This window comes from Triturus cristatus, chromosome 8 (assembly GCF_964204655.1).
Source record: "Triturus cristatus chromosome 8, aTriCri1.1, whole genome shotgun sequence".
In the NCBI taxonomy this organism is placed as follows: domain Eukaryota; kingdom Metazoa; phylum Chordata; class Amphibia; order Caudata; family Salamandridae; genus Triturus; species Triturus cristatus.
Genome location: NC_140591.1, coordinates 321,527,977 through 321,544,883, shown reverse-complemented (window position 1 = coordinate 321,544,883; position 16,907 = coordinate 321,527,977). Strand labels below are relative to the sequence as shown.

General features: G+C 45.4%; 1 protein-coding gene across 3 annotated transcripts in view; it reads left to right on the top strand.

The window, feature by feature from the left end:
* Positions 1-16,907, top strand: part of ATP8A2 (ATPase phospholipid transporting 8A2) — a 2,139,258-nt gene that overhangs the window by 1,733,212 nt on the left and 389,139 nt on the right. The gene's annotated exons all lie outside the window — the stretch shown is intronic.

Below are 16,907 nucleotides of genomic sequence, written 5' to 3'. Positions count from 1 at the left end.
TCCCAAATGCAACCTTCTTCCAGAATGACCTAGTTTAAACTTAAATTGAACGCAGTAGATTTTTCTCAGCGGTCACAGTTAATTTCCTTGCGCTGCGTGACAAATTCATTAATTTTCTCATTTAAAAATCCGAGATTGCATCAACTATATGGGTACAGAGGAGAAACTTTGAGCAAGTTGTCTTTAGTGAATCCACTAGAACTTCCCTCAGACGGCATAGCGTTTCAATATTACCTCTTCCAGCAATACCTAAACCTGACACATTTGCAAATAAGAAACCCTGGAGCAAATCCCAGTTAAGCAGATGAAGCGTAGCACTGCTGGCCCAGTTGCTAGAGCTCAGCAAGCGGTGTACAGGTACAGGTAAGGGTGGTGGGGCGAGGCTGGGGCGGGGTGGGGAGGAGTCGACAGAATAGGGAAAATAAAATAAAAAATGTAATAAAACCACTTACCTTGCGCTCGCCGCATCGCCGAGTCGGCAATGTGGCGAGCGCAAGGTAAGTGGTTTTATTTTTTAAAATTTTATCTCCCCTATTCCGTCGTCTGTCGACAACCACCCCACCCCTTTTCCCTCCCGCCACTCTTACCTATACCAGCCGTGCCTGACTTTTCTGTTGCAGAATGTGTAACCGTAGCTCACCTTACCTGAAGTTTCAACACATTTATGATAATTTCCAAAGAGCAGGTTCATTTTCCTTTACTTTTCCTTCTTTAACAGACCCCGAGTGCCATAAACCAGCCACTCTTCTGTGCGATTACAATTTGACTTCTGAAGGATTGGTTAGGTTGACTTTCCGTGAAGACCAATCCCCATTATTCAGTGATCCCTTTGGATTTGTGTGATGTCTTACTACATGCGAGGAGCTAGTTGTTCAAGTCTGTGGAGGCGAAGGCCCTGAATCACAAAGAGCCTCCACACACAGAGCAGAGGCTCCACAGCCGAAGCGAGATCTCCTCACTCGTGTTGGGATCTCCTCACTCGTGGGGGCATTTCTGCTCTGCAGTTTCTCATTGTGGAGATCCCGCCTCGACTGCGGATCCCCCGTTCCGAGTGCGGTGGCCCTTTGTGAATCAGGGTCTACATTTCTCACCTTCTCTCTGCAATTGCAGATGCATTTGTTGTTATGAAGGTTGCATGCCATAAATTGGATCCTGAAGCCACCCTTTTCATTTTCCTATTTTGCATCTAGAAAAAATCCATCACAAGCATTTTAAAAACTCCATCTGTGAAATAATTCCATCTCTACCCAAATCTGTTCATATTTCCTGCCACCACACTCTTAATCCTGAATCAGGGCCAGGATTCCTCTACCCCTCTATGGCCTCAGAGTGGAAGTTTGTGATTCCCTTGTGCCACCCTAGGTTTTGCATTGTGAAGTGATTAAGGCTGGAACTTTGTTTAAACACTTATTTTTTCTCATCAGACTTTAACACAAAGCAAGAGAAAGAGAAACACGAAAAGTGGAGAGAAAGCAGGGATAAAAAAAAATTCCTGAGAGAGTAACATAAAGGGCCAGGGAGTGTCTAGTGGTGGATGTAAGATGTCTGAGGTGGAATTAAGACTACGCAGCCTTTGTATTAGGAACCCCTGACATCTGATAGCACCCATCTTGGTCTTCGGTGCAAATTCTTGGGCACAGCACCTATACTTTTCAAATTAGGCACTACATTTGGGTAATGCCTTTCGGTACCTTTATCAGAGTCTGCTATGATGTCGAAGTCCGCTGACAAATGGTATACACTAAGACGGCGTTCTTTACCACATTTTTATAATTTGCTGGATTATGATTGTTTTAATGCTGATATTTCAGAGCTTGTCTACTCAGTACTCCCTTACTTTTGTAGGTGAATGAGGCCCTTCTTCTGTCAATGCGGCCTGTGGCACAATGCCAATCTCGTGGACATTATTCTTGAAACCATTTAGGCAAAGAAAGTTCTCCTTCATTCATAACACGTGTCCAGGCGGAACTTGACCTTGGTGCTACTTTCAGCTTCATTCTCCAGCCACAGGCATAGCTGACTACTGTTGAGAAACAACTGGAACTGAAGCAGGGTAGTTCTATGACCTGTGCCAAGGGACACAAATACTAATTGAACAGGCAGGAGAGTATGGGCCCACCCAGGAATCTCTCTGCTGGACATTCTTTTGTCAATTTGGACTCAATGGCTCTGGTCCAAGGCCATTCTGTCACTATCTAGTCATTTGTAGAGTTTAAATATTAGTATTTAGATGGCCTACTGTACTATGTGCTACTGACGGTATGGCATGAAAGCTTAAAATTCATCTATGACAGTATTTACGTAACCGTGACCTCGGGACTGTAGTCTAAGCACTGGACCTAGCTCAGTTAGGCTACTGAGATGCTGTATTGGGAAGCTTGACTCAAATTTCTTATCTGCCACTTCCCCAAGAACTGCAGTGCTGCACCCGTAGGAGGCACGGTGTTCGATAAGTAACAATTATCCTGGGTTTAATACCTACTTTGCCAGTTCAAGAACGACTTTTGCTTCAAAGTGTACAAAGCCAGTTTAAGCCGCCACATTGGATAAAACATTTTCCTCTTGAGGAAACCACTTTGTGTAAACGACCACCAATTTTGGGGATGTTGCCTTCCCATTCCCACATTCGTAATTTACTCTTCCCCTTGACTGGAGTACATTTCTAGCCTATCCATGATGGAAACATGCCTTAGAAAAGTTGGAGGATATTCAAAAGCTTGTTCTCTAAGTTTCCATTGCAATCCTATTGTAGAATGCCCACCTTAACCCCAGGCAGCAGATTTACCCCTATTTAATAATACACCCTTTTAGTTGTAAATCGATGTACAAGTTCAAATTCAAATTTTGTCAGCTGCCAAATTAAGTTTGGATGCTTGAATCTTTCTATTTGCACCCCTATGCTAAAGGTAGGGGTGCAAATTGCTCTGTGAATCTGGCCAGAACGTGTGCAATCTAGAATGGAGCTGCCATCTTGATAGTCCTAAATTTAAACTGGATCCAATACACCCACTATGATGCCAAAAATCTCGACAGTGACTCGGTGTCATCTTAAGTATTTTGTAGAGCAGGGGTGAATCATATTTTGGGGGCCCCTGTTTAGAAACAACCCTCAGTTTTATTTTTTGCTACTTCAAGCCCAGTCGGTGCTAAACAATACTGAATTATAGTTAAATTCTCAGAAACATTGTCATACAAAAACAGTTGAATTATGGCTGAGTCGGATGTAGAGGTAGGCAGGAGAGAGTAGTAAAAACTGAAATAGGGAAATAGAGGTGAAATAGAATGGAAATTTGCTTTCTCATGGGGCCCCTTTGAAGGCAGGGATCCTGGGGATTTGTAAACAAAGGAGGGACGGGAACCGGGTTTATGAGGTCCTGCTCACTGGCTCCCAAAGGAGTAACAGAGGGGTGAGCCCCGGTTTCGGGAGCCCGTCAGGCATTGCAACGAGGGGCAAATGCCCAAATGATGAAGCATGGCATCCCTTGGGGTGTGTGAGGGCATTACGAAGAAAGACCTGCCTGTCCCCGTTTTCCCTTGTTTTCACCAGGAACTGCACACCCCTCTGTTACTGATCCTGGGGATTTGCGCATTTAGTCTAAGCCTTAAAACGTCTCTGCAATGATTGTATCTCGACATTGAAGTATTTAATGATATCTGCATCCAGCATATTGAAACAATGCAAAAGAAAGTCATGATAATTATGTACCTTGTGTGGTGTAACCAGTGCTCGTGTAAAGCGCTTGGGCCGAGTTCGTGCTTTATAAAGTTGCAAAAAAATTAATTTAAATTAAGTAGCAACTTTTAACGCTGTATTTCTTCAGTATGAAGTAAGCAGTTTGACTTGCGTCAGTATTTGTGCAAATAATACACAATTTCATGTCTTTTTTTGTATCAGGCAAACAGGTGGGTCTTTGAAATCGTGCTACAGAGTGCTCTGAACACAGCACTATTGTGTTTTTATTTTTTTGTGTTTACATCTGTTTGACATTTTCAACACTGGACAGCTGCACACACAGAGGCTCGATAGGTTCCCTGAAAATAAGAGTTAAATCTGAAAATGTTAAGGAATATGAAGAGAAATATTATGGATCTTAAAAGCAGTGCTTTTGAGTACTCAGTACCCAAGACATAGGGTCATGGCAAGGCCATGCTTCACAATGTGTTATATATTTGATACTTCATGTCTGCCCTGCCGTGCAGAGGACAGCGTTAGGGGATGCGGCCGATTGCCATGGGCAGCTTCCACAAGCAAGAGAAGAGTGGCAGCTGCCAGGTGGGGATCAGCTTTTTTGTGATTGACAGACACAACCCACATTCCTGTGACAAGCCTTCAAGATGTCTGCCTCATCACTCCTGGCCTGCAACACCTTCGCATTTCCATGCGTGGCCTTGATGCACCTTTCTCTATATTGCACTAAAATCTGTCCCTAAGGGCCGGATGTACGACCCTCAGTGTTTGCGACTCACAGTTTGCATTTTTTTGCAACTCGTAAACTCTGGTGTACAACAGTGTCTGAGACACTGTGTGCGATTCCGAAATGGGTCGCAAAGGACCTTCCTCATTAATATTCATGAGGTAGGTCGCATTTTGCGACCTGTAGGGAACGGCCGACACTCACAGGGATGGTGGCCTGCTGGGGTCAGCAGACCACAATGTCTGTGACTTCTTTTTCAATAAACCATTTTTTATATATGCAACCCATTTTTCTTCAAGGAAAACGGATGCATTTAAAAAATAAAAATGAAACATTTCAGTTTCTTTTTCTAAGAGCAGCCAGTGGTCCGTGGGACCACTGCCTGCTCTTAAAAAACATTTTTGCTGCCAATCACAAAGGGAGAAGTGTCCTCTTGGGACCTCTTCTCGTTTTTAACTGGCTTATCACCAATTTGTAATTGGTAGTAAATACGATTGTTTTGCAACCGCGTTTGCAGTCGCAAAACAATCTTAGCTCGCTATTAGGAAGGGACACCCTTGGCATGCCCCTTCCTAATAGCGACTCACAAAACATGTTTTGCGAGTTGGTAAATTTTTTTTTAAAATTATTTATTTATTAAGTTTTAGAAACATTACCATCATACAGATATGTGATAACAACAATGAGTGACTTGCTACACTTACAGAAACGTGGTCGCCTCCCATCGGCTGGAAAGGGTATATTTCAATTACAGTGTATAGACTTTATTATTCCATGGAATTGTACACAACCTTAGTCAGCAGCAGGCAGTTGTGAGTTCCGCATTCTCAGGTAGTCCAGCAGTGGCGCCGATATATCTTTGGTTCTCGAAGGTGGCGGCAGTTTCTCAGCATTCAATGACAAATTGTCTTTGCAGTAAACTAAGTCTTTGATCCACATCTCGGCCTTAGGAGATGCCCTGTCCTCCCAACACATTGCCACCCTTCGTTTTGCCATATTCAATTTTTATGAATCTGCCAGTGACACCTTTAAGCGTAGGTATTATACATAGCAGGCATGCCTTAGGGCAGTACGGCAGCTCAACATCCATCATAATCTTCAGCCTAGCAATCACTTCCGCCCAGAATTCCTGTACCCGCCCACAGTGCCATGCAAGGTGCATGAAATCAGCTCCCAAAACGCCACATCTCTTACATTCATCTGTTTCCCTAAGACCATACCTCCGCAAATGGACAGGCATATGATACGTTTGATGCAGGTATCTAAAGTGAATAATACGTAGATTTCCATTTGGGGTAAGGGCCTCAATTAGCTGACAGGTGTATTCCCACTCCTTCTGTGTGATTTGGGGTAGAAGTTGTTCATTCCATCGGGCTAAACTGCTATCAGTGCCCGACCGGCATTCGTCCCTAGCTGCACAATAGAGTCTAGTGATAAGTTTGTCTTGTTTGGGCATAGAAGCAGTGTGTGTAGAGTGTGAAGCGTCTGAGGTTCGTGTGGGAAGGTGGGATAGTGTGCCTTTACCGCTTCTTTTAGTCTGCGATATGTAAACATGAACAACGGTGATTTGTTTTGTATATAGTGTAGTCCCTCTAACGTTAAAAAGGTATCCTCCGGGAACATATCTTGCAGTTTGTCTATGCCTGCCAGTTGGAGTGCACGGGCAACCCCAGTCTCTTGTATAACCGATAGCGCCGCTTGATGCGCAAGAGGAAGCAGAGGTGCATATAGCGGCAACCTTGCCCCCAGACGGCCCAGCTCATGCCAAGCTGATATGGTGCAGTCTATAGTGTTGATTTCAGCTTTGGGAGTGCCTCGTTTAGTGTGTGTTAGAATGCTTCTTAGAGGGATTGGGTGTACATCGCCGTTCTCCACTGCTATGAGCGGTATAAACGCGTGGGAGTTATACCAGAAGTGAGCATATTGTGTCTGAGCACACAGGTAGTATAGATGCAAATCGGGTACTCCCAAGCCACCCTTTTTGTAATCCAGTATGAGTGTAACCCTGCTCACCCTGGGTTGCTTCCCACCCCAAAGCAGTTTCAGCAGTTGTGTGCACAAGTCCCTAAAGAATTGGCCGGTTGGTTTAATTTGGATGTTATTGAAAAGATACAGGAACTGCGGGAGCACAACCGTCTTGATAAGGGCAATACTGTCTGCCAGCGACAGTGGCAGACTGACCCACCTCGTCACCTGACTCTCTAATTGGGAGCATGCCCTGCCGTAGTTTTCTCGGACTACTATGTCTGCGCAGCGGTAAACCCAAATACCGAGATATTGTACGGGCTCGACCGTCCACTCAAGGGGAAATTCCAGAGCATGCTGGACAGTACTTACAGTGAGAGGCACAGCTATCGACTTAGCCCAGTTTATAGCCAGGCCCAAAAAGTGCCCAAAACAGATATATTCGCGTAGGATGGGCTCCAGATATGTCTGGGGCTCCCTGACATACAATACCACGTCGTCCGTGTATAATGATATATTCACTGGTCTCAGTGTAAAGCTGAGGGCTGACGCTCTGTGGCATTGTCGGATAAAGCAAGCCAGGGGCTCCAGCAGCACTGAAATAAGGAGAGGCGATAATGGGCACCCCTGTCTGGTCCCTCTACCGATTTTTATGGGTTCCAAGGTGTGTCCCTCAATCCGTATCCGCGCTACTGGGTCCGTGTTTAACAGTTTCACCCATCTACAAAAATACACTGGGAGCCCAATTCTGCCTAGTATTTGAAACATGCAGCCCCACTCAATGGAGTCGAACGCTTTGGCCGCGTCGAGCAGCACTGCCACCGCTTGTAAATCTGGGTTTAATATGTAGAATAGGGAAAAAATGGTGCATAAGTTGTATGAAGGTGATCGGTCCGGTATAAAACCAGGTTGGCCCGGTAGGACTATGTTCGGGAGTAAGGGCTGAAGTCTAGTAGCAAGTATTTTTGCCAGTATCTTAGTGTCAGTGTTAATGAGCGACAGCGGGCGATACGAGTCGCAACAAGATGGTGGATTGTCTTTTTTAAACAAAGCAATGATCAGGGCCTCGCGGAGTGGGGGCGTCAGAGATCCCGTCTCATATGCCTCTTCAAACATCGCCAATAAGTAGGGTACCATCTCTTCCACAAATTCCTTATAGAATTCGCCCGTGAGCCCGTCCGGGCCCGGTGCTTTTCTGTTAGGGAGGGGAGGGCCTTAATCGCATCTTTAACCTCGTCATCTGTTATCGGGCGAGCCAGATACTTTTGCTGAGCCTTGGACAGCCATGCTAGTGCAATATCCTCAAGATATTCGTGCAGACTAGCAGGGTCTGCTGCACCCCTGGAAGTGTACAGCTCAGCCTAGAAGTTTCGAAACTGAACAGTGATGTTGTCTGGTGAGTAGTGATCCACCCCCATGTCGTGAGTGATATGGCTAATTGTGTGATGTTCGTGCCTTATCTTGATTTTAGCTGCAAGATTATGGCCCGGTCTCCCGCCCTCCCCGTAAGCCCTAGCAATATGCCTTTTTAACAAATATTTCCCTTCATCTGCCGCCAATTCATTGTATTCGGTCACTGCTTCCGTAATTTTCGCTAGCGTGCCAGACCACGAAGCCAGCTCTTGTTCCCTTTCAAGCTGTTTAAGCTTTGTTTCCAAACTCGACAGCCGCCCCCTAATATCCCTAAGGATGCCTGCATTGGTACTGATACATGTCCCTCGAATCGCGACCTTAAAGGCCTCCCAGAGTGTTGCTACGGCACTGCCCAATCCCCCATTGAGAGTGAAATATTGTTGTATAGCCTCCCTGATGGTGGCCGTGTATGTTGGATCCAGTAGGGCCTTGGCTCTAAATCTCCATGTGAATTGACGAGGGATCGTATTTGGAATACAGAGCGTGAGCCCAACTGGATTGTGATCCGACAATGTTCTAGGAAGCCTGGCCACAGCTGTCACCCATGCATTAATCCCGTCACTGGCAAGCCAATAGTCTAATCGCGACCAACTCCAGTGTGCTGTGGATATACAAGTGCCCTCCAATGTATGGACATTTCGTATTCTCCACGTGTCAACTAGCCCTAGGTCTTCCATACTCGGTTTGATGACATGAGGGGCTTTGGGTGAGTGCCCCCGCTGCTGGCTCGACTTAACTTTAGTGGGGTCCAGGTGTGTATTGAGATCCCCTCCCCGTATTATTTCGGAATCTGGTCCCTCCCGCAGCACCCTCAGTAAGTCCTCATAAAACTTGGGGTCATCCATGTTAGGCCCATATGTGTCCACTATAGTGAGCAGCACCCCATGAAGTTCACCATGTACAATAGCATAACTGCCATTGACGTCTATGGTTGAGTTGATAACTATGAAGGGAATGCCTTTTTTGATTGGTATGGCCACTCCTCTTGTGTAGGATGAATATGATGATAACAAACGGTAGCCTGCCCAATAAGCGCCCATCCTGGCTTCGTTTTGTTTAGTCATTTGTATTCCCTGAAGGAGAGCAACTTTAATTTGATGCCTATCTAGGTGGGCCAACACTTGTCGAATCTTCTTCGTGCAATTCAGCCCACGTACATTCCATGTCGTACATGCTATTGAGGCACTATCAGTTTGCGCTTCCCCTGCCATTTAACATACCGAGAGTGTACAGTGTTTATGGATGTGACCAGATACATAAAGGAAAAACCACACGCTGCCAGCAAGCCACATAACTGTTCCATGAACCGGCAACCCCCCCCCACCCTAGCCCACCCACATCAGCATCCCAATTATGTTGAGGACCGTGTTCCCCAATACCCCAACCCAACCCTAGGAACCATCTAGAGAAAAAGATAGCGAAAACAGGGATCACCCAGTGGGGGGTCATTAGGAGCACAGACTCCCTCTTCGCCGGAGGTGGCCAGGCAGAACAGAGTACTAGTCAATCCTATTGCAAGCATTAATAAGTCAACATCAAGTTCATGTGCCCAGGGCAGATACTTATCAAAGAGCTGCCTCCATCTTCAATCTGAGTCCACCGGGTCCTGTGAGCGCTGAGACCGTGCTCTTTTTTGCTCTGTTTTCAGGAAGTCTTACACAGCTTTGGGGATGTTGTGGATTTTCAGATGCCCCTCATACTCAATTCACAGCCTTGCCGGATATAACCTGGCATACATGATGATGGCCTTCTGTAGTTGCTTTTTGGCCGCTGTAAATTCTTTCCTCGCCGCCTGAACACTGGCTGTGAAGTCAGGATAAAAGGCAACCCTGTATCCCTGGTATTGCAATTCATCTTTCTCGCGGGCCTGCTGGAGCACCATATTGCGGTCTGGGTAGTTTAAGAGTTTCGCAATCACCAGTCCGAGGGGTGCGCCCGGTGGTGGTCTGGCTGCAAGAGTTCTGCGGGCGCGCTCGACCACGAACATTGCTGAAAGGCAGTCACAGCCAAAGAGATGAGTGAGCAGTTGCTCCACGTACAGCTCCATCCTGCCAGTGTTGGTGGACTCTGGAACACCCAGGATTCGGATGTTGCAGCGCCTAGAACGCGCTTCGAGGTCTTCATTCTTAGCTTGAATTATGTGGAGAAGTTGCTTGCTTATAAAGTTTGGATGACTTTGAGTCCATACACTGATTTAGGGTGTCCATTTTACTGTCTATGGACAGAAGACTTTGCTGCACAGCTTGAAGCATCGTCGCCAGTTGCATGAGGTCTGGAATAGCTGTGGCCTGCTCCTGCTTCTCCAGTTCGTCCTGTCCTCCCAGCCCAGTTTTTTGTGATTTTTATGGCTTCAAACGTGAGCCGGGCTGACTTTTATCTGGTTTGCCCATTGTGCTTCTATTCTCGCAAAGTCACTGGGCGGTCCTTCAGTATATTAACCGCAGACAGGCCACAGCGGTGTTTATGCACAAAAGTTTAGCACTTGGGGGCCAGGCTCAACGCCACATCAGTACGGTGAGCGACCTTCTTGGAGCCAGCTGTAGTTACTGCTGCCGCTGCTCAGTGCCTCTTAAGTTGTGCTATTCTAGTCGTGGTTGAGGCCTACTGAATGATTGTATAGCTTCGTGTAATTTAGCAATCGGGTTCAAACGCCTGGTATTACGGATCTTCGTTTACACCTAGTCCGTGATTATTTCATAGAGTTTGAAGCCCATGGGCACGGGGATGATAGGATTATTGTTGGATAGTATCCACCTGGCCAACGGAGCTACACTAAGGCGCGGCCATCTTGCGCCGGACTCCCTAGCTCCCCCTGGTAACAGGTTATTGACTCGCAAACTAAGTTTGTACATGATGCAGCCCTTTTTAGCTGTTGCAAATGGACCGATTTCCTGTTTGCGACCACTAAAAACGGTTGTATATTTGGCCCTAAATCCATTAGTTTGAGATGAATTTGCAATACAAACAGGCAAAATAGCAATGCAGCGCCAATGAGACAATCTTCAACATGAGATACTATTACAGGTGTGAAGTTTGTCTTGAACTAGCAAACGTTTGCAGTTTTCCCTATATTCTCAATTTGTGAAGTTTGCTAAGAGTCCAGGTTCAAATTTGCAGTCGCCTGTGCAATAATTTCTCTGTATGATAAGATAATTTTCACCTCATCACGAGATAATTTTTACTCTAATAAAACCCATCTAAGATGCAAAATGTAAGCTCTCTCTCTCTCTGCATGTTTATACTTTTGTAAATTTTTTTCTTCACACAATGGAAAATGGATTCAGATTTTTGTTTGCAAGTAAAGTTATTGTGACTCAGATAGAAGCAAAAGTCCAGTTATCACACTGATGTGGGGAAAGCAACGGCTATCGCTATTTCCACCATAGACTCCCTCACCTTCTCACCTTCTTGCCATGAGGGGAACAGCTCAATTGGCTCCTCGGGACTGGGACTTCAATCCCCAGAGTCCCTTGCTTCGCCGCATGTCCTGACGCGGCAGAGCGTGCCTGGAGGTGCAATTTAAACAGCACCAGCACCCCGCAGCGCGGGCGCGCCCGGGCCAAGGGCAGGCCCGTCCGCTCCCGGCAGTGACTGGAGGAGACTTGGTTGGGCCACCCCCCTTTCATCGGAGCTTGGCTGAACTGACTTGCTAATGTGAGCCTATATTAACTCTGTTTTACTCCTCACCATATTTGGCTAACGCGATCATGGGAAAGCGAGTGGGCCAGTCGGTCCTAAGGCCTCCCGCAACAAGTATTAATAGCATGCTGGAAAGAGCGGTTAGTATTGTGAGTAACGAGATTGAACTGACCGAGAGGTGTCTTTCCCTTGGTTTGGGGGTACCCCCTCTCCTTCCACCTTCCACCCTGGAGGGCGCTAACCTGAATAACAGTGCACCAGACAGCTCTATCACCAGTTGTGCGGTTTCTAGTGACGGCACTATATCCCAAGCTCCCTCCCAAGATGTGGTTATATTAGACACTTCGGAGGGCACTGAGGCAATTACTGGGGCAAAAGGAAGCCAGCAAAAGTGACAAGTGCTAAGAGGAAGCAGCTTACCCGCCCTTGTTCATCCCGATCAGTACTGAGCTCCTGGATACGCCCCTCTTTAAATTCTCCGACAGTTGTTGCCTAGTTGCACACTCCAACCATTGACTCTTGTCGCTCTATTGGAACTCAGACTGAGAATGGCCTGCCCCTTTTTGAAAGTCAAGGCTGTAGTGAAGCTGTTATTGGTTATATCGTGGACACCATCACTGAACGTGTTAAAGGCGCACTTGACAGTTTCCTTGACACTCTGAGAGAACATCTGCCCATGCCTCAGCTTGAGTTCCCTAACAAGACTCCTTCCATTCATACTGGTTCTACTGTGTCTACTGCTTTGGGAATGCCACTTATACCATGTAACAATATGCCAACCTGTACAAATACTTTGACTGGTGCGCCCAATTTGAATCCTGCGATCATTTCTTACGATATGTGCAACAAAATTAAGTTGTGTTTTGCATCTGAGGGCAATGGTGGAGAAAATGGCATCTCTGACAATGGTTGTGTAAATCGTCCTCTTGTTAAGAATGTGACGCGCATCACGCCTGCTGTTAGCATCCCCACTGTGGCTCGATTTAATACCCAGGTTGCTGGCAGCATACCACGAGAGGGTGGTACTGATATTACTAGATTGTCAGACCCTATGGGTTGTAGGGAGGTGTTAAATCTACCGCCAGAGGCATGCCCTTATGTTGTGGTCTTGGCAGGTGTGCCCCCATTAAGGTCAGATCAGACAGAATCATGGGAGCAATTACGCCATAAGAGTTTAGACTGGCTATCCAAACATAAAGGGTTTAGGGCGTCACTTATTGACCATATCATTATGGTACGGAGAGGTGGTTGGTTGGGAGAGTCCCTAAAACGTATTAAGGGGGACTGCATAGTCATCACTTTTCGCAGACTTCCATTGGCTAGATCAATATTATCGTCCCAGGAGGCCCAGCCTAATTTAAACACCTGTATCTGGGCCCTGCCATTGGGGTATTTCTACAAACCTTCCCTGGAGGCATCACTTTATGACACGCCTCTTACCGCCTGCCCCCTCTCTCTACACAACAGATTCTTGCCCCTATCTGGTTTGGATAGCCAGGATTGACTGTCTCCTCCCTGCCCAGAATCAAAATTAGCAGAACCAGTCCCCCCTTTAATTGTATCACCGCTCTGTGAACTCGACACCCGAGCCATCTCTAACGTTGAATCCACTCTCAAAATACCGAGCTGGAATGTGGCAGGTCTCGCGTCTATAATGAATTTGCCTGACTGGTTGGAGTTAGTTCACAAACAAGATATTGTAATGTTCCAAGAGACCTGGGCCACCCGAGAGTTGTTTCTAGAGGGGTTTGAATGCTTTAATACCGTAGCCCCCATCCCAGATTCTGGAAGGCCAGTTGGAGGCCTCTCAATCTGGATTAAAACTAGGGCAGGGGGCTGTGCTAGGGCGCTTACCACCAATAACGACAAATTTCAGGCCTTAATCTATAAATGGGGGATTTCGTTTTATTTAATACATTTTTATAACAATGATTTTAAGAATGTTCCCAATATGAACTTTATTGATTTGTTTAACTTCATCTCTAATATACAGACTTCTAACCGCGGCACTAAACCTGAGGGTATTTGTTTAGGGGGCGATTTTAATGTTAAGCTCCCTGAGGGGCATTTACTCTGCTATCCACCCTACGAATATGGCACCATTATGTCACAGGGGGGTCCAATTACTAGACCTCCTAAGTATCAACAACTTTACAGATATATTCGAGCTTGCAGAAGTGCCGACTAGAGCGGGCCATATTGAACCCACCTATAGAGGCAGGGGTTCGACTTCTATTATTGATTACATTTTTATCACTGCCCCTTTAGGGAATGGTGTGCTAAAAGCTGAGGTGATTCCCAAATTACAGGGGGATCACAAGCCTGTCAATCTAACCCTGAGCTCTATATCTAGACCGATCTATGATATAGAGTGCGGTGCTAGGGACTTGTCCCCCTCTACTGATAATCTCAGATTGGTCTGGCGTGGAATAGACCACAAAGCCATATTTGGCCGAATGGTAAGAACGCACCCCGAATTGATCGACATTTGTATGACGTTTAAGGAACATAACCCGGAGGTAGTTGACGCCTTCTCACAGCTTTGTGCAGGCGTCAAAACCTTGTTGCCTAGGCCTAAAAGGAAAACCCACCCGGACCCAGGTTGGTTCAATGCTGATTGCTCCTCAGCTAATAGAGCCCTGCGTAGGGCACTTGCTAACAAACCCAGAGATAGCTCCCTTATTAAATCACTTAGATTATGTTATAAAAGAGCTATAGCAACTAGAAAGGAGGCAATCATAAGAGAGCAGTGGGACAATCTTGCACAGGCCATCGCTTTAAAAAGTGGCAAGGATTTTTGGTCGGCCGTTAAGGGCATGAGGTCTCTAGGGAACCCTATGTCTCCTATTAGTTGCAATATCCCTAGTGAGTCTTGGGAAGCTCATTTTAGTAAGATCTATTCTGCTTCGGCCGTACCCACAACTATTAATGAGTATATAATGACTATTAGGGCTCCGATTGACCTATTGGACGTAGAGGAGGCTATCGATCAGAGCCTGGGAGGCAAAGCCCCTGGCCCTGATGGCTTGCCCATTGATCTTATCAAAAGTCACCCTGATTTTGGGCGCCCCTATTGCTGAATGTTTTTAATAACCTAATCAATTCCTCTATACCCCATACTTGGTCCTCCAGTATAATTGTGCCTATTTTTAAAAAGGGGAACCGTTCAAACCTGAGTTGTTACAGGCCGATCTCCCTGATAGATAATAAGCAGAAAATTTTGGGGAGGGTCCTGTATAACAAGATCAGGTCATGGGCCGAGGAGTGTCAGATTTTACATCCCTGTCAGTTGGTGTTCAGGAGTAATATCGGCACTGTTGAACAATGCCTCAACCGCAACTTGATTATCGGTAAATATAACGTAGGTAAGAAAACACCCATATATCTGGCATTCATGGATCTCACGTCGGCCTTCGACTTTGTTAACAGGTCTCGGCTGTGGACTACCCTTTTAAACTATGTTTTGGACGAGTCCCTTGTATCCTTTTTAGCTTAGCTGCATAAAGACCTACACGCCCAGGTGCGCATCAGCAGGGATGGGGAGGTCTCAAAACTTATTGAAGTTGGCAGAGGGGTCAGGCAAGGATGTGTCCTGGCCCCTCTTTTATTCATTCTGTATATCAACGATCTGAATAAGTCTCTGGCAACATTGACCCAAGACGTCCCACGCATTAATGGCAATAAACTCCCGGCCCTTTTATATGCCGATGACGCGGTGCTGATGGGCCGCACCCCAAAAGCTCTCCGTATTCTGGTGCGTGGCTTTGTAGATTTCATGGCCGCTCTGGATTTATGCACTAATTTTAAAAAATCCTTTTTAATGGCGTGTGGGTCAAAGAAGTATTTTAAGTCATCAATAGTTTTAAATTTCAACAGTTTACAGAGCACTCGCACTTTCCCATATCTTGGTATGGTATTTGCCTCAAATGGATTATGGGCGGACCATGTGGCTTATTGCAGGAGGAAGTTCACAAACTCTACTAACATGATACTCGGGCTATCAAAGCAGAGGAATACAGAGATGGTATCTGCCACTGGTAAAATGTATAGACTCCATTGCATACCTATTGCCACCTATGGCGCTGAAGTTTGGGGACATACTAATAGTGGCATTATCCAGGATGGGGAGATAGATTCTGTCATAAAATCCTGGGTGTACCTATTTCTTCTTCTAAATATGCTTGTCAGTGTGAACTTAACCTGCCATATATCGAAGATTACATTAAGGCTCGCCCAGTATTATTTTGGCTGAGATTTTGGAGAAACCCCGCGGCCCAACTAACCAGAGAGATAATATCAGACTGTCTGAAATGTGATTAGGAAATGAACATACCTTGGTTGGCAGTGGTACATAAAAGCTTAACCAGTGTGAACTGCAAACACTTATTTTTAAATCCTTTAGACCTTGGCACCACTAGTAACAAATCCCTTCAGACGGGTCTTTATGCATCCTATAGGGATGCTAGATTGGACAAAGAGCGCAAGAAAGTGTCAGTCACTAGATATATGCGTATTGAGAACGTTTCACGTGCACCTTCTAGCTACTTATTAAAAGCAATTAGTCGCTGCGAAAGGGGGTTACTTTTCCGGCTGAGGACTGACACCATGAAATTTATGCTCTCTTTTCCTGCTGGGTTTACCCCTAACCTTGATCTATTGCCATGCCCATGCAATAACCAACAGAAACAATCGATGTTGCACTTTTTATTTTTCTGCTGCTATTACTCAATACTCACTAAAAGGTTTTTACTTCCGTATTTTAAAGCCTTACCGGAGATTGATTATAAGGCTGCATATGGGTAGGTCATTGATTTAAAAGACGATGAGCTAACCTTTCGGGTTGGCTCTTTCCTGAAGGCGGCGGTATGCACTCGTAATTCTATGTGTCCCTGCTGAATCTTTGCACCTTATTTTGTTGTTTTAATCTCTAAGTTATATGTCATTCTAATGAATTTTGCACTTTTATCACCCACTAATGTAATATATTACTGGAGGACTAATTTTAATCTTAACTGGATCTTTTTTAACTGTTCCTTTGTTGTTGAAATTTTTCTTTGAATATGTTGCTGTTTGTCTGTACTTTTATAGATATGTATTTGTATCCGAATAAAGTTTATATTGATTGATTAATTTGCAGATTTGTGAAACTGCAAAGTTTTCCACAGAGCTTCACTAAGGTTCAGAGAAGAAAAACCTATGCAAATTCACACATCCGTAGATACGAAAGTGGCATATGTCTTTAAAGGTTCTGTATAATAGAGAACAGTTTATTTACAGCTTGGAAACACTTTCTAATGGGCAAGAAGTGTCAGGTCTGGGTTTGTTGTTAGCATGTGCAGCAGCGGAACCCACAGACCCCACAGAAAATGAACGTGGTGTTGAGTAACATCACGATTTTTACTTAACTTCGTTTCATGTTTTTCCACTTAGGCCTTGTTATGCTTTGCGTTTTGTTTTTTCTGAAGCAAATCAGGC